Below are 22,770 nucleotides of genomic sequence, written 5' to 3' on the forward strand. Positions count from 1 at the left end.
GTCCAACTGTTTGACTAGAATTTATAAAATGATAGTTTAGGCTGGGGAATGGAGGGACAGATGCTGAACCAGACGAAAACAAGCCAATATGGATTTAGCATTATGGCAAGTGCATAACTTTCATATCCATTGTTTGTTTTCATCTGATGCAACCTTTGGAGCAGATTCCCAAGCTACAGAAACACCAGGATGGCATCAAAAAAGAATATTCCTGAGAATGGTGAAGACCAAAGATGTATGAGATCTGGATTGTACAACCAGCTGGTAGTGCAATACAAAAGTATAAACAGTAGACTAAGTAGCTGCAATACAAATCTTGTCAACATGAACTGTACCCAGAAAGACAGAAGTAGCTATTGCTCTGGTATGGGGAGGAGGTTTGCATGAACACTACAGAGGATTTTAGAGTTACAAATCTTGTCCTGTAAGCTATCTGGTCTCTACGAAAAACTAATAATTACAGACTGCAAAGACCACTTCTCCAAACTCCAGTCCTTGCACTCAACAAATCCCAAAAAATTCTGGGACTCCATCTCATCCATGCTGCATCATGGCAACAAAGAAAACTCCTGCCCAGACCCCAACCTCTCCAACCTTGAAACAGCCAGCCAGTTCAACTTATTCTTCATAGACTGCATAGCTAAACTATCAGCCTCCTTCCCACCCCCCTCCTCCACCACCAACCCTCCTGCCCCAACCACCACCCCCATCATCAACTTCCCTCCCATCCCCACAAGCACTATAAAAAGACTTTTCCTCAAACTCAAACCCTGTTGCAATGCACCCGGCAACCTTCCACCCACCTTCCTCAAACAATCTGCAGACAACATTGCTTATCCCATCTCTAGTCTTATAAATAGATCCATACAAGAATCTTAAGTCCCTTCTATCTAGCGCCATGCTTACATCAGCCTCCTCCACAAAGGTGGCAAAAATACTGATACCACCAACTTCAGGCCTATTGCCATCCCTTCCCCTCTTTCTAAAATACTAGAGAAAACAATGCAAGCACAACTCATGGCACACCTAGCACTAAACAGTCTCCTCTCCCCTGTGCAATACAGCTTCCGTCCTGGCTACAGCACTATGACTGCCCTTCTTTCCTTTCTTGAAACCATAAACCTCGAACACGACTCAGGCAAGTTAGTATCCACACTATTCCTAGATCTATCAAAGATCTTTGACACCATCTCACACATCCTACTTATATCCCAACTCTCCACCCTACACCTCTCTCTCACCACCATTGCCTGGTTTTCCAGCTACTTGTCACACCGCCAACAAGCTATCCAATGGAAAACTTCAACTTCCCCCTTCCTTCCCACACCCACAGGTGTCCCACAAGGTTCTGTTCTTGGCCCTCTTCTCTTCAAACTATTCATTAACAACTTTCACCAATCCATCCCAGACTCATCTATCATCCAATATGCAGATGACTCAACAATCATCTGCTCAGCCTTCTCCCCCACCGAGCTCCTAGCAAAAACCCAACTAGTCTTCTCCAAAACAGAAACCTGGATGCAGTCTAACCATCTGGCACTAAATGCAAATAAAACCAAACTAAATTTTTTTCTCCTACCAAAAACTCCATTGACAAAATCCACATTCTCCATACATAGCCAAAACAACACCCTCCTTGAAATTATTCCCAACACCAAGCTTCTTGGCATCATTATTGATGAAGAACTAAAATATGACACCCGCATCCACTCCACAATCAAGAATATCCACCAAAAGTTAGGTCTCCTCTACAGGCACAACCACTTCCTAAGCCCCTCTACCCATCAAATTCTTGCATCCGCCTTCCTACTCCCCTTCTTTATGTATGTTGCCCCTCTTTTCACCAATCTCCATCTTGGCCTTCGGTCCAAACTTGAATCCTGCTACCACAAGATATCCAAATTTGCAACCAATTCAAAAAACTCATCCCACCACTGTCATTTCCTCCTCACCCTCAGCTGGCTTGAACTACCCAACTACCTCAGTTACCTACAACTCACCATTGCCCACAAAGAAGAAGTTATGTACCTACCATAACGTTCCATGTTAGTTGTCTTCTCTCGCCTTCTTTCTTGCTTGATGGGTTCGGAGCCGATCCCTCGGCTCCGACTCGGCACTTGCTAAGCTCGAGAGTCACTTTTACCAGCTCAAGGCAGCCCCATATCCCATGATGCAAGGCGGTAAGTACCCAGATCTCGTTTGATGACAAAGGGCAACAGCACCAAGCATAAAATACTTCCAAAAGGAAGAAAGAAAACTTACAGATGGAAGAAGGACCAGGTCTGAATGGTCTTCAGCATAACAGTTTCTTATAACAAGGTCTGTCCAGGCCAGGGGGAAGGAGGGAGGGTCGCAAGAAAGAAGGCGAGAAGACAACTACCATGGAACGTTATGGTAGGTACATAACTTCTTAATGTCAAGTTGTCAATCTCGCCTTCATTCTTGCTTGATGGGACCGTCCTAGCACCTCTATCCTGGGTGGCTCAATGGAACAAACTCTTGAGGACTGTAGAGCCAAAACTGGCTCTGTCCCTGGAGGCCAAGTCCAATTTGTAATGGGAAACAAAAGTGTGAGGAGTGGCCCAAGTGGCCGCTGCACAAATAGTGTCTAAAGGAAGTCTAGCTTGAAAAGCTGTAGAAGTAGCTAAGCTCCTAGTTGAATGTGCTTTAGGTTTTGAGCACAGCTGTTTTCCCCCGAGCAGATAAATTTCAGAGATGACCGAAGAAAGCCATCTGGACAATGTCACTTTAGAAACAGGAAGGCCTTTTTTATTATCCGCACAGGAAACAAAAAGTTGATCAGATTTTCTAAATTTTTTTGTTCTGTCCAAATAATATCTAAGTTGACGGTGATAAGATAATGTAGCTTTTGTTCAGCTCTATCTGAATAGTTAGGGAAAAATACAGGGAGATCAATGGATTGATTCAAATTGTTCTTTGAAGCGACCTTAGGCAAAAAGGTTGGGTTAGTTCTCAAAGATACTCTGTCTTTGTGAAAAACCAAATAGGGGGGTCGAACCGAAAGAGCATGAAGTTCAGACACCCTTCTGGCCGATGTAATAGCCACTAGGAATAAAGTTTTCCAAGAAAGATATTTCAGGGAACAAGAAACAGCTGGCTCGAAGGGGGGAAGAATCAAGGATGTCAGCACTAAATTTAGATCCCACTGAGGAGGAGGATTCCTGATTGGAGGCTTTAGTAGGAAAATTCCTTTCAAGAAGGCCCTGCAGAGCCTATGGGACATAATATTATGGTCTGCTATACCGACATGAAAATTGGAAATAGCAGCCAATTGAACTCTGACTGTGGAAGAAGAGGAGCCTGCATGAAAAATCTCTGCTAAGAAGTCCAGGACTGCCTGAACAGGGGCAGTAAAAGGATCAATATTCTTGGCCTTAGCCCAATAAGAGAAACGTTTCCATTTGCTTGTATAAATCCTCCTGGTAGAGGATTTTAGTGAAGCTACTATGATATCTCTAACTGGGTTAGAGATCAAAGGAAGCCTGGCTAAGGAAGGAAGTGGAGCAACCATGCTGTGAGGTTGAGAGAAGGGATTGACCGGTGCAGCTGACCCGATTGGTGAATCAGAAGATCTGGCACTGGGTCCAGATGCCACGGCTGCACCAAAAGGTGATGATGGAGGAACGGAAACCAAACTTGTCGAGGCCAGTAAGGGGCAATGAGAATCAATTTGGCTCTCAAAACGGTAGCTTTCTGGATAACCTGAGGGATCAGAGGAAATGGAGGGAAGGCATAAAGAAGTCCCTGGGGCCAATCCTGGGTCAGAGTGTCTCTGGGGGGATGGCCTGATGGAGGGAAGAGGCAGAAGAAGTCTGGACATTTGCTGTTTTGGGGAGTAGCAAAAAGATCGCAGCATGGACGACCCCATTCCAGAAAAATCTCTTCCGCTATAGATTGCTTGAGAGACCACTCGTGAGGCATGAGAATAGCTCTGCTCAATCTGTCCGCTACAATGTTGGTTTTCCCAGGGATATGCGTTGCTACCAGAAACCGATGAGAGGAGATTGCCCATTGCCATAGTCTGAGCGCTTCGACACAAGGGGTAGGACTTGGTTCCGCCCTGTTTGTTGATATACCAAACTACAGACATGTTGTCTGTGTGGACTGCAATTGTCCCTACGGGAAGAAAGTCGTTGAGGGCTTGCAACGTTAAAAGCACTGCTCTCATCTCCAGGACATTTATGTGCAGATGGTACTCGAACGGCTGCCACGTCCCATGAACCATCCTGCCCTGATAATGACCCCCCCACCCGATCAGGGAGGCATCCGTGGTGACAGTGGCTATCGGGGATGGGGGTACAAAGTACCTGCCTTGGTGAACCTGAGGAGATGTGATCCACCAAGCAAGATGCTCTTTGCATGTCTGTGTCACCAGAATCTGGTGACGCATTGGAAGTTGTTGGTATGACCATTGTGTGAACAGCATCCACTGAAGAAGGCGCATGTAGAATCGAGCCAAAGGAAGAAGGGTAATGGCCGCAGCCATGAGACCTAAAACCTTTAGAACCATCCTGGCCTGTACTTTCTTGTTGGCCAGAATGATTCTGACATGACTCTGAATGTCTGAAACTCTTTGATCTGTAAGGGTAGCTGACATCCGAACAGTGTTTAAATTTGCGCCTATGAAGGTAATAGACTGGCAGGGCGATAAGGATGACTTTTCGAAGTTGATCGAGATGCCCAAATGAGAACAAAGGTTTATTGTGTAATCCCTGGCTTGTATAAGCTGATGCCTGGTGGTGGCTGACAGGAGCCAGTCGTCGAGATACGGAAACACCTGGAATCCTTGACGCCTCAGGTGAGCCGTGACCACTGCCATGCATTTGGTGAACACTCTGGGGGCTGTAGTGAGACCAAAGGGCAGGGCTCTGAACTGGAAATGACTGGACCCCAGCCGAAAGCAGAGAAATCTCCTGGAGCGTCTGTGAATTTTGATGTGATAGTACGCATCCTGAAGATCTATTGAGCACATCCAGTTGTCCTTCTGTAAGAAGGGCAGAATTGACTGAAGAGTGACCATTCGGAATCTTGTCTTCCTGACAGACTTGTTGAGTCTGCTGAGATCTAATATTGGTCTCCAGTCTCCCGTCTTTTTGGGGACCAAAAAGAACCTTGAGTAGATTCCGGCTCTCAATGGTCTGTTGTAACTGGCTGAATGGCTCTTTTTTGCAGTAGTTTTGAGACTTCTAACTCTGCAATTTCCCTTAGACCGGGTGGTACATCTGGAAGGGAACTTGATGGGAAGGGACTTTCCTCGAAAGGAATTATGTAACCCTTGGATATGATCGACTGTACCCATCTGTCTTGAGTGAGGGAATGCCAGGCTTCTGGGTACAGTGATAATCTTCCCGACTGCCTCCAAGGAGGGACAGCCGGGCAACATCTCAGGGATGCTGAAAGGGCTTGTCAGAGAGAGGCTCTCTGTTTCCCTGGTTTTTCGGACCCCCTCTGCCTCTAGAGCGGCGTCTGTTGTTGTTACCCCCTCTGCCTCTAGGGGTAAACTGACCACGTGAATCCGGCGTGACTCCTTGGGATTTACGGAACCACATTTTCCCACCTTTCTGTCCTTTGGGATAAGGTCTAGAAGGGGTGGAAAAACGGACTCCAACAGCAGAAAGAGTCTTGCCGTCCTGTTCGCACCTGGTCAAGGTTTCCTTCACCTGAGGGCCAAACAAAGCTGACCCATCAAAGGGAGAATTTGTGAAGGACGCCTTAAAGGGATCCAAAAATCACATAGCCACATCCAGGCTTGGCGCCTAAGAGCCACACCTGTACCTGCGGCTCTACTGCTCCATCCGCAGCATAAGATATTAGCCGCATGGAGGAGTTTGCAATGGAATTGAGGGTTCCTAGCTGCGAAGCAATTTTTCTTGAGCCCCTGCAGCTGTAGGATCCTGAACTACTTCACCCAGCTCCTTAAGGATATCCCTCTGGAGTCTGGTGAAGTGACATAGGTAATTCAGCGACGCATAGCAAAGGTCGCTGAGGAAAACATCCGCTTACCGTACCTATCCATGGTCCTAGAGTCCTTATTAGGAGGATGGACGGCACGGAAGGATCTGCAAGTTCCTTTTGGTGGCCGCAGCCACCACCATGGCATCAGCGGGACACCCTTAGTGAGGAATTGCTTGTCACACGGGCAGTGATAAATTTTGAAGGCCTCCTAGGGACTGGCTCTACAGAGTCAGGAGCTGCCCACGCCTCGTGCAATAACCTGCATAAGGGGTCGAAAGGCGGAGACACCCAGGAGGTGGAGGGCCGAGATCCAAACGCCTCTAGGTACACTGACTCATCCTCAGAGGGATTGTTGGTGGGCCAGTTTCCTCTCTGTTTAAGGAGTTCTAGGATGTCTGAGAAGGAGACATCCTCAGAGGGGATCTAGGGGATCCCTCTGACTCATCAAAGTCAGTATCCAAGTGACAGACTCGGGAGTCTACATGTTTCCTCTTACAAGTCCTCTTCCTAGGAGGATCTCCCAAAACATCAGGAGAATCCTCGGAAGAGGGGGAAATTCCCAATGGGGAAACCTGAGGCGGAGGATCTCTGGGTCCTGTAGCAAGAGAAGTGGCAGAGATGTCAACAGGTACTATAGAGGGAGGAGCTACGGGAACAGACTGCTGGCTGATACCAGTGGCCAGCACACTCTTCATCACCTCGAATGCTCCCCTCCCAGGCAGGTCCGAGAGAACCCGTTCAAGAACTAGGAACTCCAGGGACCACCGAAAGGGAAGTCTCCGAGGCAGATGTCGGAGCCGAGCTCACCAAGGCCGAGGCTCCAAGGGGAAGAGCGGGTTCGGACAAGGGTCCGATGCCACTCACCCCCTCGGAGGAGACCATGGAAGCCCGACCACCGAATCCCTCTAAGGAAGGTCTCAAAGAGGAGATAAGAGTAGAGGCTGAAGGAACAGAAGGGGGTATCCGTCCTCCAGCCGTAGCAGTAACCATTCCCGAAGACTCCAACTCCAAGCTCTGGGGTAGAGTTGAAGGAGGAACTGTAACGGGCTGTGGACCAACAGTCGTCTGTTGAGACGGACTATGTAACATTTGGGCCAGTACCTGTGACTTAAGTAATCTACTGACCACTCTCTCTAGGTCATGATCTGACAGTCTGGATGACCTTGAAGATCGGCTCTGATGGCTCCGTTCCGAAAGAAGAGGTGAAGCCGGAGCCGAAAGTATCGGCTCCAAGGAAGGAGACCTCGACCTCTTCCTGGAATGAGCCATCGGAACCGATACTATAGATCCTGTCGGAGCCGAAGACTTATCGGAGCCGACAGGAAGCCTCGATGTATCGGCTCCAGCCGGAGCCGATACAGCCACCAAAGTAACGGTGTCGGAGCCGATCGGAGCCGACACCGATGCCTGTGCCACATGAGGTCGGAACCGATCGGAGCCGACACCGAAGTGGTCGATGCAGATTCGGCACCGATAGCCATCGGTGCCGAAGGCTTTGTTAAGCCAGAATCTGCTCCAGCCGGAGCCGATCTCGACTGGGAACGAGTCGGAGCCGAGGCCGCAGGCTTAGACACAGAAGCCTGGGCCTTGGAAGATTTAGCTGATTTTGATGGAGCCGACTTAGCCGGAGAGCCCTCCGGCTTAAGAAGGCCCCTAAGTATCAGCTTGTTGCATCTTTCCTGCAGGACTCTCTGGCTGAAGGAATGACAAATAGCACAGGAGTCCTGCAGGTGAAGAGGCCCCAGGCAATACAGGCAAGAAGTGTGACCGTCTGTCAGAGACATCTTCTGACAGCACGAGTCACACTTCTTAAAACCTGAGACCCTCTCCTTTGACATGGTGCTTTACAAAAAAACACACACACACACCAGTCAAAAAATTAACTTAAATAAAATACCAAAAGGTATTCCTATAAAACAAACACACACACCCTAACAGGGAGGGGATGGGATGGGTAAAGTTTGACTAAAAAAATTAGAAGAGACAGGGATTTTCTGTCAGAAAATGTAAATAATTAACTTATAACTAACAATTAAGGGTTTTTTTACAAAAAGGGGCTTAAATATCAAAAAGGTGAATCACTTACCAGGAGCTGGTAAAAGGAGGACCTCATAATCGAAGCGGCAAACGAGATCTGGGTACTTACCGCCTTGCATCATGGGATATGGGGCTGCCTCGAGCTGGTAAAAGTGACTCTCGAGCTTAGCAAGTGCCGAGTCGGAGCCGAGGGATCGGCTCCGAACCCATCAAGCAAGAATGAAGGCGAGATTGACAACTTAACATCTCATCTTTAAACCTGCCAACTGCTCAGCTCTCGCTACTTCCTTAAAACCTTACATTCCCAGCCGCTTGCTCAAATCCAAAAAACAAAATCTCCTTCAGGTCCACAAACCTGCACAACCTCCTGGCCATCTACTGCTGTCCCACTCCTTAGCTAAACAGTGGAACTCTCTCCCCACACACCTACGCAACCTACCTAACCATACACATTTCAAATCTTAGCTACTCTCTCATCTTTCTTCCAAATGGGAATGCCCTTCCACGCTCCAACTTAACCCCCCCCCCCATTCCACCTTGCACTGACTCATCCAACTACCTCTAATATTACTTCATCCCACCCAAAACAATCCATCCCCTACTAAAAACTAATTTTCTCTCTAATATCTGATGTACTATGCTCTCCAATCTCAAATATACTATTACCCTCTCCATGCATAATATTTTCCTAACCTACTAATGGCTAGTAGCTATATATTAATGTTAAACTTACAACTGAGTTTATAACAAAAATATTCAGTTTATGCAAATGTTGAAATTTCTGCACTGAATTATGTCTTTTCATTTCTGTAACATTGTGACAAGCCAATTGCAAATATCATGGATGTGAAATGTAACTTGCAATTATTGTGGAGCTTTTCTCCCCGGGCCTCCACTGAAAATGGGCTCTTCTTGGCCCAGTGGACTTCCCCGGTCATCAAACTTAAATAAATAAATAAATAATGGTTATGGTGTTAACCTTACAGACACAAGGTGTGTGGTTTGATTCTCATATATGGTAATTGGCTACGCTTATACTGGCAGTCAGCCTAGTACTAATCTATGAACCTAAGGTAGAATGAGCCTTTGATTTGCCATGCAATGTCAGTCTCAACTTTTCATGCACAAAAATTATATAGTCAGAAAGAAACCTGGATAGTGTCACTTTTGACATTCCTTGACCAAATGTAACAATAGAAAGCTATGAATAGCTGATCAGATTTCCTTATATTCTTAGTTCTGTCTGAATAAATCCTGAGTTGTCAATGAATGTCTAGTAAATGTAAAATATATTCTACTTTGTTCAAAAACTTTGGGAAGAAAACAGGCAGATTGTTAGTCTGATTAAGGTTCATTTCAGAAGTCATCTTTGGGAGAAAGTTAGGATTTGTTCTCAATGACATTCTGTCCTGGTGAAAGACCAGACAGCTTACAGGACAAGATTTGTAACTCCAAAATCCTCTATGCTGCCGTTATGGCCACCAAGAATATGGTTTTCCAAGAAGGATATTTTAAATCTGCTGTAGAGGCAGGCTGAAAGGAAGCTTTTGATAAAACCTGAAGCATTATAATAATAGACCAAGAAGCAACCGGGTCCCTTATTCCATCCATCTTCAACCCCTTTTCCCATTTTTGCACATGGGATCAGGGTATCACTTCAGCAGTGACAGTCATCTCAAGCCAAGGTTTACACCACTGGGTGGTTAGCCCTGCAGCGGTAGTTGATTCACACACTCACTCGCACACACACTCTCACCTATGGCCAATTTAGAGTGTCCAATCCACCTACTGTATGTCTTTGGAATGTGGGAGGAAACCGGAGCATCTGGAAGAAACTCACGTGACCATAGGGAGACATACAGAGTCTACACAGAAGGCACCTCAGCTGAGAATCGAACTGAAGAACCTCTTGCTGTGAGGTGACAATGCTACCCACAGCACCACCATGGCCACCCAGGTCTCTTATTCATGATATTAAAAGGAAACATCACCTCAAAAAGGTTTCTGAAATCTTTAGAGAAGCAATAGAAGTCTGATTTTGTTCTGCAAGAAAACTGGAAATAGCCACTGGTTGTACTTGATGGCTGAAAAACTGCTTCCTTTATGAAAAATCTCTGCCAAGAAATCCAGTATGGATGGAAGAAGAGCTGGAGAAGGATCTAGTCATCTGGAAGAAGCCCATATGTTAAACCTTCTCTGTTTACTGAGATAAACATTTCTATTATTTGGTTTCTGTGAAGAAGACAAAATGTGAATTACTGGAGCAGAAAGTCTGACTTGTCTGGCTACCATTAAAAATAGAGAAACCATGTGGATAGTTTCAGGGTTTTCAGGTCCCAGTGAGGCTGACTGGATGGGTAATTGTGCAGTTTTTGATAGGGATCCAGCACCCGGGGTGGATGTATTAGATGAGGCCAGAGAAAGGGAAACTAAACTTGCTGGAGACAAAAGGAAACAATATGAATAACTGATCTTGCACCTTCTGGCTCTCTGAAGAAATTTTGTTATGAGAGGAATGTTAAAAGGAGACCTGGGGGCCAGTCGAGGACTAGAACATCCCTCAGTGACTGACCCTGTGGAGGGGTTAGGGCAAAGTAACTGCTGCACTTGTTTAGGTACGAGGCGAAAAGGTCACAGCAAGGTTGGTCCCAGTGACTGAAAAATCATTGTTGCCACTGACTGATAAAGTGATCACATATGGTGCAGAAGAATAGATCTAGTCAGCTTGTCCACCAGAACATTGGACCTGTATATGCATTGCAATGTGAAAGCAACAGGAATCCATCACCCACTGCCAAACGCTCATGGCTTCCCAGCACATTAGATATGATCAGGTTCCTCCCTGCTTTTTGATTTACCAGAGTTCTACCATGTTGTCCATCTATAAAGCTATCATATCCTTGGAAAAGGAATTCTGAATGGCCTGCAATGTCAGGAGAGCTGCCCTCATCTTTAAGACAGTGATGTGAAGACTGGCCTCTGTGGGTGACCAAGAACCTTGAAATGTCTTCCCTGCGAAATGTCCCCCCCACCACCACAGAAGGGAGAAAAATTAGCTGGGTCAACCAGCACCTTGTGGCAGTACCATGAACCATCTCCCCATCTCCTTGCCGTTCTTTCTACTAGCACAACTACCAGGTGGCCAGTTGCACAAATGATCTGCCCTCCTTCCTGCCCAGCCATTCAGGTCCTGCTTTTATGCCCTGCCCCCACCCTTCTCCATTTTATAGTTTATACCCTGTCTGCACAGAGCACTATGGCACTCATGTTTTACTTAAAAAAAATGTTCTTATAAACTGCAGCAAACAGTTGCTACAGTTTATACCGTGCCTGCATGGAGCTCTACAGCATTCAAGTTCTAGTTAAAAAAATAGATTTTTTTTTTTCTTTTTCCTTTTAACTGCAGCAAAGAGCTTGCTACAATTCCCTGACAAATGTCTAGTTTAAACCACACAAGGAGTGCTACAGCATTCAGGTTTGACTGAAAATGCAATACTGACTTTTAAAATAAAAAGTTGTCCCTCTCACCCCAGCCTAGCTACTCTGCTGCCAGAAGGAAAGCGTCCATGGTGACTGTGGCAACTGGAGGTGGAATGGGTGAGCCTTTGATATAACTGATGTGTCTTTTGAAAACTGGTGTGAGGCATATTGGTGTATGCAGTGGATGGGACATTAAGGACCATTCAATTGAAACAGTCTACTGCAAAACTTTAATATAATATCTTGCTTGATGAACCAGAGTGATTGAGGCAGCCATTAATCATAAAAGTCTAAGGATATATCTTGCAGTGGAAGAAGGATGGAGAAGAACCTGTAATGTTATCTGTTGCAGGTGACAACACCCTGGAATGTGGAAGGTTGGTTATCTGAGAGTTTGTATTCAGGTGATATTCGATAAGCTCTATCTCCTGTGTTGGTGTTAGCCGACTCTTTGTAAGATTGACTGTGATCTCAACTATAGGGCAAAGTGGAGCAAGAAGGCCCCATGTTGGACCAATAGATCCTTGGTTGGTGTGGTGAGGAGCCAATTATCTAAATATGGGAACACCTACAACCCCTGCAGTCTGAAATATGCCACTACTACTACTACTACTACTACCATGGTGAACATCTGTGGAGCTGTGGTGAGCCCAAACCTCAGTGATCAGAAATGAAAATGATTTGTTTCTAGCTGGAAACAGAGAAATCTCCTGGACTGCTTCACTATTTTGATATGATAATAAGCATCCTGAAGATATGTTGAGCGCATCCAATCATCCTTCCTCAGAAGATTGAATCATGACCATGTAAAATTTCATCTATTTCATGAATGGGATGAGGTAGTTTAGGTCCAAGATTGGCCTTAGGTCTCCTGTTTTCTTCAGAAAAGTACCCGGAAAAGACTCCATATACAGACTGGTCTGAGTGGACCTGCTAGATGACTCTCTTCTCTAGCAACTTTTTTACTTCTGCTGTAGTGGATTCCATCTGACTGGGTGGCAAGTCTGGTATTTTCCTCTTTTTCTGTATAGGGAAACAAAGGGAATATGTAGCCTCTGGTGATTATCCTCTCCAATGATGAATCTTGTGTGATGGCTTGACAGGCTTGAGGGTGCAGGAATAAGGGCCCTACAACTGCCCCCAGACTGCAGCAGTCAGGCAGCCCTGCAGGAGTGCTGGTAGGGTTTCTGAGTAAAATTGCCATAAAACCGCCTTTGCCTCTGGAGCAACATCCGATAAAGTTACTCTCCCTTTTGCTCCAGGGGAGCTATCCACAGGAATATCCTTGTTAAAACTCTACGATTTTTCTGAACCACATCCCGCCCCCTCTTTCTGGTTTCTAGAAAAGGTCCTTTGTGTGGTCAAAAATAGATTATTATTGCAAACAGGGTTTTATAGGTTCATAGGTAGGTACTAGGCTATTGGCCCTAGGGCCTATAGAAGCCTAGCCAAAGGTACCCTGGCTTTCGCAACCCAAGAAAATTATTTTCCTGTGCCACTGTCGAGCAGAGCCACAGAAGTGATCCCCGGGGTGAATTTCCTATCTCCCATCCAATCATCAAGATTTTTCTTGAACAGTGCTAATGAGCTTTGCTTGATATAGATAGGTAGTTTGTTCCAGAGTATGGGAAGTCTCTGGGACGGGAATCTATCCCTCCAGCATGTTCTGTTTATTGTGGTGACGAGGTTTAGGTCCCTAGAGCGTGTAGCTCATAGGGGTTGGGATTTCTTTAATTGGACCATGTCTAAAAGCTCTGGGTTTGACATAGCTTTGTGTGTTAGGCAGAGATCGCCTCTGAGTAGGCGATATGCAACGGAGTAAAGCTGCAGTTTTTTGAGACGGACTGCATAGGGCATCTCTTTGAGGCTGGTAATCCTCTTTGTGAAGTATTTCTGTGGCCTTTCCAGTTGTTGTAGATGTCTTGTGAGGTACATACCGAAAGGGGCATTATACTCTATAATGGGTCTAATGAGTGACGAGTAGAGCCTTCCTGCTCTCTTGTGGTGAGCATTTCCTTCACCTTAGGTCCAAACAAGGTCAAACCACCAAAAGGGGCATTAATGAAGGACATCTTGAAGCCTTCAACAAGGTTGGAGAGCAGACACTTGGATATGTTACATATAGAGTGTAGGGTAGACAGCTGGGACTCCACTGATTACTGGATGTCTGCTGGTATGTTACCCAAGAGTGACTTGGTCAGCTTCTTCATCAAGTTCCTCTGAAAACATATCATATGGGAAAGGTCATTCAGTGCTCTAAGTCGCTGAAGTGTATGTCCATTTTACTAATCTGTCCAAAGCTCTAGACTCTCCTCTCAGATTTCCTTTTTTTTGTGGCTGCTGCAACACCCAAGGCACCCACTGGGCACACTTGCTCCAGTGTGTCCTATGGGCAACCACAAACTTATCTGGCTTGCATGGTGTTGGCTCCATCACATCAGGCTCCTTCCATGCCCACTGCGCAAACAGATCTATAAGGTCATCAAGGGGTGGTAACACCCAAGAGGTAGAACAGCCAGCCCCAAACACCTTGAGGAACACAGACTCCTCAGGAGAGGGCATGTTGGAGGACCAACCCCTTCACTGTATCATCAATTCAAGAATGTCACAGAAGGTGACTTCGTCTAGAGGAGATTGTGGGAACCTTTCACCCTCATTGAAGTCTGTGTCTTCAGTGACTGACTCCAAACAGAAGTCTAAATCTCTCCTTTTACAATTCTGCTTCTTAGGAACCTGTCGAATCTGGGCTACAGGGGAAGGTGCAGAATCACAGTGGAAACTAGTGTGGTGAGCACTTCCAAGGCCGAAGAAGGCTGACTGTCCCAGTCACCCAGGATGTACGGATTCATTTACAAGATCCAATGGAGATCATGAAGGAGATGAGCATGGCAGAGACACCTCTTCTCTCTCTCTCTCTCTCTCTCTGTCTGGAGAGACCCATTTCAAACGCCTTGAATGCCAAAGATGAAATAGGAGCTGAAAGAAGAATTCCTTTGATTCAAAACAGACATAGGAGGAACTTCCTTGGCTCCATTCTGTCTGAGCTCTGTAGCTGACAATGGCACTGAGCTATCAAGCACAGAGGCAACAAGAGGAAGAGATGGCTCCAAAAGCTTCACATCCCATCTCCCGAGCCTTGGCTTCAAGGCATCAGTTCAGAGAATCATCCAGATCAAAAAATATCGGAGTTAAGAGAGTAAGACAGACTGTTGGAGATGAAGCTGAAGGGGCCATCAGCTCCATCATTGGTGCTCAAGGAAGGCTCAGATCCATGAAGTTCAGATCCACAGGTCAGACTGGAATAGGAGAAACCAATAATGGAGCAGAGCCTCAGGGTGAGCAATGGGCGGAGTCCCCCAGTTGAATCTGTGTCCAAAGGAATGTCCATATCATCTGGTCGACATCTGTTTCTGTAAGACTCCTCATCAAACAGAAGGATCTTGAAAACAAAGCCATTGAGAGTGGTCAAGACGAATTCCTCTCCTATAGGAAGGGAGAGTGAAGCCTAAGCCTCACTAGCAGTAGCATAAAATGCAGATGAGGTGTCGGAGATGGATCTGAGATTTTTTTGATCCAAACTTTTAGGCATTTTCAGTGCTGGACCCAAAAGATCTGTAGGATCCAGAGACGGCATTCCACCCTCTCTTTCTCCCTATTTCTGTCTAGATTTGTGTCTCCTTTTTTTGTTGTCTTGATGGCATGAGTTTATCAGTTCTCTTAGGAGAAGGAGCCTATAAAGAAGAAGAAAGAGCCAAATCTGAAGAAGACACTTTAGGACTAGCTTGTCCCTACATCCCAGAAGCTCTCTGGGACCAAGTAAAGCACACGCCTTGCAATCGATGTCCAAGTGTGCCACCCCAAGCAGTAGACAGGGAGCAAGTGGGGATTCTGTGACAGAATTTTGTGGACACAAGCTGAACACTTTTTAAAACTGGAGGCCTTGAAATAGCAATCAAGTATGAAAACCTCAGAACTGACACAATAACCAAGGGTTGAAAAACCTCAATAATTAGTCACTCAGAATTAGAGATACAAGAAACACTTAGAAAAAGTTATTAGAAATATAATATTAAAAATATTTTAGCAATAGTCAAAAACAGCAAAAGGGATTTTTTTAAATGGGAAGGAATAAAATGCATAAATAAAATAATTAAGGTGCTAGTTAAGTATTAACTAGAAAAAAATAGCACAATTTGAACCAAAGAATCACTTATCTGCCTAACAAGTCAAAGTCCTTGAAGAACACATCCTTTTAGATCAAGTCGCAAATAAGATCTGAGCTGATCTGGGGAGCTGATGGAATCATAACTACAGGAGGAGTTAGATCCCTCAACCCAAGCTTTTGAAAAGTGCCAAGGTCTAATCTGATTGGATCCAATAAACCAAAGGTTGAACTGAACGAAAACAACATTGGATAATATGTTTCTTTGTCTGTTGTTGTGTGCAACTATACAAAAAAGTGCACTATAGTTGCTGTTCTGGGCAATGGGACTTTCACTGACATGCTGATATTGATTGTTTTGATGGCTGGGCTCATCAGATGAGATGGATATTATGCATAGATACACACACACACACACACACACACACACACACACACACACACACACACACACACACACACACACACACACACACAGCATGTGTGCATGTGTATAAAAGCACATACTGACATACTGTTTCAACATCAACTTTGTACTTTTTTCTGCAACAGTTGTGCAAAATGTCAAAATAAGACAATTTTTCATGCATTCCTATGAAACAGTATTCAGGAAAATGAACTTTCAAGTACAGGAAGCATGAAGAAGGAGTTCTTCAGAAAAGTGTAGCAAAAACCCGACTGGTAACATTAGAGGGCTTCTGATAATGGTCACACATAGGATCATAGCAGATTACTAGGCTAATGGCCCTGGTGCCCTTACAAGCCTAGCCAAGATTTTATCCCCAAAAAAGAAACTTCAATCAGTACATGTTGCCCCTGTCAATGAGGGACACAGGTGGAACCCCTGGGACAAATTTGTGGTTTCCCATCCACTCATCAAGGTTGCGCTTGAAGAGGGTCAGTGGCGTACTTTGTTTGACGTGTATGGGGAGTCTATTCCAGAGATGGGGCAGCCTCTAGGTGACAAACCTGTCCAGCAGGTTTTGTTAATGTCACATATTAGATCTAGGCCTTTAGATCGGGTAATGCATGAGGAGTTAGACTTACAGATATGGAGCATCTTGAGTAGAGCAAGGTCTGAGATTGCCTTGTAGGCAAGACACAGATCACCTCTGAGCAATCTGTACAATATCGAGTAGAGTGATAGTGATTTGAGCCTGTCCACACAGGACAGGTGTTGGAGGCCATGGATTCTCTTGGTGAGGTATTTCTGTGGAATTTCCAGTTGGTGCAGGTGTTTAGAGAGGTACATACCAAATGGGGTGTTGTACTCAAGTATTGGCCTAATGAGGGAGGAGTACAGAGAGGTAATAACCTCCTTTTTTTCTGGATGCAATCCCTTTACTTATGAGATGAACCAAGTAAAAGGCTTTTCTGACAACTGCTGCTACATGATGGTCGAATGTGAGATTGTTGTCAACCTGTGTACCCGGGTCTCTCACCACAGGCTGTGTGCTTAGGGCGCTGCTGTTGACGTGATAATCAGCAGGGGCCGTGTTTTTTCCAAATGGTATGATAATACATTTTCTTACTTTTTACTTAAGGCCATGACTTTGGCACCAGTCATTTGTTGCTGTGAGACCCTCTTGTAGTATGTTAACATCATTTGGGTGTCAATGACAGCACCCAACTTACAGTTGTCCACAAACATAGTCAGCCACAGGCCTTTAGTCTTTGCCTGGACCTCTGAGAAGTATATGCCAAACAGCAAGGGTCCTACGACAGATACCTGGGGAACACCACTAGTGACAGTATGCTGTCGGAGGTGGAGGCACATATTTTGAACTTGTGGGTCCTATTGATGAGCCAGTCGGCCACCCACTTGATGAGATAGGGATTTACTCCAAGTTGTGTTAGCTTTTCGATGATGATCGAGTGGGGTTTTGTGTCAAAGGCTTTTGGCCATGTCAAGGTAAGCTGTTGGTACTGACCTTCCCTCATCCACGGCCTTGGTGACAGTCTCAAAAAAGTCATCTAAGTTCAACAGGCAAGATCTGCCTTGATGAATCTGAACTGGGTGGGGTCAAGTGTTTGGAGATTGCCTATGTCCTTGTTTATGAGGTCCATGATAATATGCTCCATGGCCTTACAGATCAGACTTGTCAAGCGAATGGGATGATAGTTTCCAGGGTCAGTAGTGGCACCACCTTTGTGCATAGGGATGACAATGGCAGTTCTCCACTCTACTGGAATGAAACCTGTACTTAGGCTATGGCTGAATAGGATGCTCAATGGCGAGGCTAGTTCTTGCTGAAGCTGGTGCAGAATACAGCCTGGGATCAGGTCCCATGGAATCTGTGTTCTTTGCCTTCGATAGGGCCTTTAACACTTGATCTATGGAGATGTGAGGTGCAGGAAAAGTATCAGTGATGTCAAATGAGCCTTTGGGGAGGGGGACAGGGTGGTGAAGTCTTTGCTGAACCTATCTGTTAGCAGGTTGGCTAAGTCAACAGGATCATTGTAAGTGGTAACCTTAAGAAGTAATTCAGAACAAACCTGGTCTTTGCCATGGAGGTTCCTGACATAACTGAAACACACTTTGTGGTTAGCCTTTGTTTCGGGGCTAGTTTTGATTCATAATTGACTTTGGAGGTTTTCACTAGAGATCTAATCTGCTTGCTCAGGCTAAGGAGGGAGCTTTTCCAATTGGGAATTTGTGCCTTTTTACCCTTGGACAACAGTTTCTTCCTTTTGTTGTAAAGCCTGTTGATAGAAGATGTTCACCAGATAGGTTTGTGTTTCCTCGAGGAGCAAGTTTTAGTTCTGTTGGGTATGGCTGGGTCCATGCAGCTGTACAGATGCTTGTACACTGCACTGGTGTACTGTTCAGCATATTTGTCTGCATCCTCTGAGGGGGATAATGGTGTAAAGCTACTTATACCCGCCCTTAGAAGGTTGTAGTTATATTTTGAGAAGTTTTTTAGCCTGGTTACGCCTGGGTGTGTGTGTGTGTGGGGGGGGGGGGGGTTGGACGGGATAGACACTTTGAATGAGACAGACCGAAGGTCTGATCTCACCAGGGAAGAACTTACCATGAGGGTGGTGCAGCAGTCACCCATGTTGGTGAGAACCAAGTCTAGAATGGTATTCCTTATGTGACAGAAGGTGGTGTCTAGCATGCACTATCAGCCATCTGCTCCACACATAACTGTGCCCTTTTGTTTATTATTTGTTCATCAGGTAGGTGGGCTGGTTTACTGACCCTTTTTAGGCACTAAACCCCTTGCAAGAAATACAGGAAGGAGTCACCACTGTTACTGATAGGGCTTTACATGTATGAAGTATAGGGAAGGCATGTTAAAGATGAATAAGGCATGGAGCAAATGTTAGGGCAGTTAAAAGGGTGGACAATTTTCGCTTTCTGCTGTCAAACATATGTATTGTGACACATATGGCAGACAGCAGAGAATGACTGGGGTGCATAAAAACTGCAACGAGTACTGTGTGGTAAGTAATTATGTATACCTTCTAGTCCGCTGCTTTGTAAAAGTATGCTAACACACACACATACCCCTTGACTATGTTCTCTGAACTGTTCTTGCAATGAAAAATAGCAATGAGACATAGGGCCATGAGTGACTAATAAATTGTATCCTACAAACGCTGGTTGATTTTTCAGTGTTCAATTAATTACAGTTTGACTCAGCAAGACACTTTAGAAGACTAGAAATTTCAAACCTAGTAAGTCTTGTATAGTTAAAATTTGCTGATAGTGCACTATGCCTGTTTTGTATACTTTTGATTAACAAAGAAAATCTGGTACTGGTCCACACTGCAACAAAACTTCAGAGGAAATGTAAACCTCTCACTCAAGAAGTGGCATTTGTATTTATGACGTAAAATCTTTTTCTGAAGTAAAAGCAAACACCAAATGGCTCTGGCTGATTAAGTTTGCAGATGACTGCAAGCTAGGAGCAGTCATTGAATCCACAAATAACTTAGCCATCCTGCAGGAAGGTTTGCCTCAAATAAATAACTGGTGCCAAAATCATGGACTGAAACTTCTTCTTCTTTCGGCTTTTCCCGGTTAAGGGATGCCACAGCGGATCACCTGTCCACTCATGATTGGCAGTGGAGTTTTACGGTGTCGAGTTGCCAGCCCGGCGCCCAGCCTTCCACAGAAGGCACACACTCACACCTAGGGCCAATTTAGAGTGTCCAATCCACCTACAGGATGTCTTTGGGATGTGGGAGGAAACCGGAGCACCTGGAGGAAACCCACGCGACCACAGGGAGGACATGCAGACTCCACACAGAAGGCAACCTAGCCGAGGATTGAACCAGAGAACCTCTTGCTGTGAGGTGGCAACGCTAACTGCTGCACCACTGTGGCTACCCAAAATCATGGACTGAAACTAAATGCCAAAAAAATGCTTCACTGTATCCTTTGGGAAGTCATCTACCATAGGGAGCTACTACCTTGACAATACTCTCCTAAGAGTTGATCCAGTTGTTCTGGATTTTGGAACTTACATGGACAATGACCTAACTTTTCACTAACGTGTGTCTACTGTTGTAAGAAATTTCTTCTATATTGCACAGCTTATAAACAAAGGGACTGTGTATATCGATCTAGAAATGCCATTGTCCCCCTTTATTCAGCACTCATTAGGAAAATCATTATATATAATGTCCCCTTTGGCATGTATCTATCCAGACACATGCAACAACTGGAATGCCCAGAGATACCTTACCAGAAGGATACATGGGCTATTACATGGGCTAAACAACATGTCCTACATTGACAGACACAAAGCCCTCTCACTATACTTGGTATTCTACAGACTGCTAAGAGGTGACCTGTGTTTAGCATAGAAGGCATCCTCTGACCCATTAATGCTAGATTTACTGCACAACAGCAAGGCAAATGGCATCAGAAATATTCAGTCCAGGGATCTAAACATCTTCTGCAACATCAATAGAATGCTTTAGAGGGACAGTTATATCTCACAGAGGATACTGCTGCTGTGGATCAGATCCCCCATCCACATAAAACAAAGTTCACCCTTGTCAATTTGCAAGTGCAACTTAGATCTGTGGATGGAAAACAGAAAATGTATCTCTAGCCACTGTATTACTAATGGACACAGGCAGCTCCTAAATGATTTACCCATGCATGGGTCCTCTCAAATTATCTATGGTATAATCCCAGTTATTCTCATTAGGGGTAATATATAAAATCGGCCATGGGATGGGTAAAGTCACAAACAATGTTCAGTGCCTCACCAAAGTTCAGTCAGATGAAGTGAAATCGAAAATCCAAAAGTCAGAAAAGACTGAACACTGCTGGAGTCAAACACCTTCTGTTTATTTAAAACACCAAACACATAAAAGATGAGCGCTTTCGGGCCTCTGCCCTTCATCAGATAAAGCTTCTCACATAGTCCAAACAATTTAAAATACATGTTAACCAATGAAATTCAGTTAAAAATCAATGAAAAACCCGCCTATTTTTAAGGGCGGGTTTCATGGGAATGACTTCATTGAGCCCAGGACTCCTATGTGCCATAAGTTCAACAATCCATTTTGATTCAGCTAGTTCAGTCAGCTGTTTAATGTCACCCCCTCTTTTACTCAATCTCACATTCACTATCACTCTGAATTTAAAACCATGTAAAGGATGGGCTTCCATGTGTCTAAATAGTGCATTGTGCGTATCCCCATTCCTAATAGAAGAGAGGTGCTGTAGGATCCTGACCTTAAACATACAGTTAGTCTTGCCTACATAAAAACTGGTGCAGGAATGACACTCTGCCAAATAAACCACATTAGTGGTTCTGCGGGTGGCTCTCCCTTTCAGATTGAATGTCCTTCCTGTGACCGGATGTATAAAGACACTGCTTTTGTCTATATGGTTGCAGGCTGGGATGGGTAAGGCCAGTCTATAACTAAACTGGATGCATTATTTTAAGCCAAAAAGGGAAAACTGGCTACGCTTAAAATGACCTGCCAGGCATCTAGCCTAGTACTTACCTATGAATCTTTGAGCCTATAAAAGAAGGTACCACAGAATCATATGGAAATATCATTCCATAACCAAAGAAGACTGCATCTGGGAATGCAATATTGGGACATCACTTACTGTTGAAATAATTTCTGTGCATTACAAAGTATCAAAGCTCTGCACCAGCTTCCTCATGCTTGGTCTATAAGTTTGTTAATTTTACTTCTATAAGCTAAAGCTGCAGCTAAACTACAATATCCATCCTCAAATTAGAATACAATGCCCCATACTCAAATGCTGTCCAGAGAGTTAGCAAAGTGAAATAACTTATCTTCCTAATTTTTAATTCCAGCATTTGGAAAAAGAAGTAACAGTTCATGTGAAACGAGCACTTGTGGCTCCAGACCATGTTGACACCAATAGCTATGTCCTTCACTGTTCTGGAGTTTCTTAAATGCTCCTATGACAATTCAAACTACTTAATATTCAGTGATGCATATTAGCAAATGCATTCCACCTGAAATTCACTTATATGTACTACTGGCAGGGGGTGGGGGGCAGCTATAAAAAAATGTATGATCTGAACTTTTCTGCTACGTACTTTGAGTCATGGATAAGACAATGGTTAGCTGTTTGCCCATTCCTTTACATTCTAAAGGAGAGAAAAGTCATTTCTTAAAACTGCTCTGCATAGCTGATCAATGTTCATGACTTCTGAAATTGTAGAAACAAAACTCACACCCGAAATGATAACAGGATAAACTAAACACTGTTTTGGCTTGCTAGGGATATTCAAAAGTACCCTTAAAAGGAAAAACCAGAAGTGTGACATATTTAAGTGTCAGATGCATGGCTAGTTGTCATATGGGAGAAGGGACATTACATTTCAAAGCACTATCATTTACAAAGATGCCTCATTTGCTTCTGTCAGTTATCTAGCTGAGTCGTAAAGACTGCTGGTCAGTTCTCAGACAGCTGTACTATCTGAAATTATGTTTCTATATGGTGGATAATGGTGAAAATAAATAAATCTGACTCAACCTTCTTCTTGACAGGAAGGCAAACTAAAAAAGAGCAATGCAATATGCATAGAAAAATAACTCTAATTCTGTTTGTACATCATATTTCAATTAACTTTGTATTAAGCTGGACATAATAAAGCAGAAGATCG

The 22,770-nt window shown here is 44.5% G+C and overlaps 1 protein-coding gene across 2 annotated transcripts in view; it reads right to left on the reverse strand.

Moving 5' to 3' along the window:
* Positions 1 to 22,770, reverse strand: part of LOC122812269 (nuclear factor 1 X-type-like) — a 2,275,854-nt gene that overhangs the window by 1,218,543 nt on the left and 1,034,541 nt on the right. The gene's annotated exons all lie outside the window — the stretch shown is intronic.

The sequence above is a fragment of the Protopterus annectens genome, chromosome 9.part0 (assembly GCF_019279795.1).
Source record: "Protopterus annectens isolate FY-2018-M chromosome 9.part0, PAN1.0, whole genome shotgun sequence".
NCBI classification, from domain to species: domain Eukaryota; kingdom Metazoa; phylum Chordata; order Ceratodontiformes; family Protopteridae; genus Protopterus; species Protopterus annectens.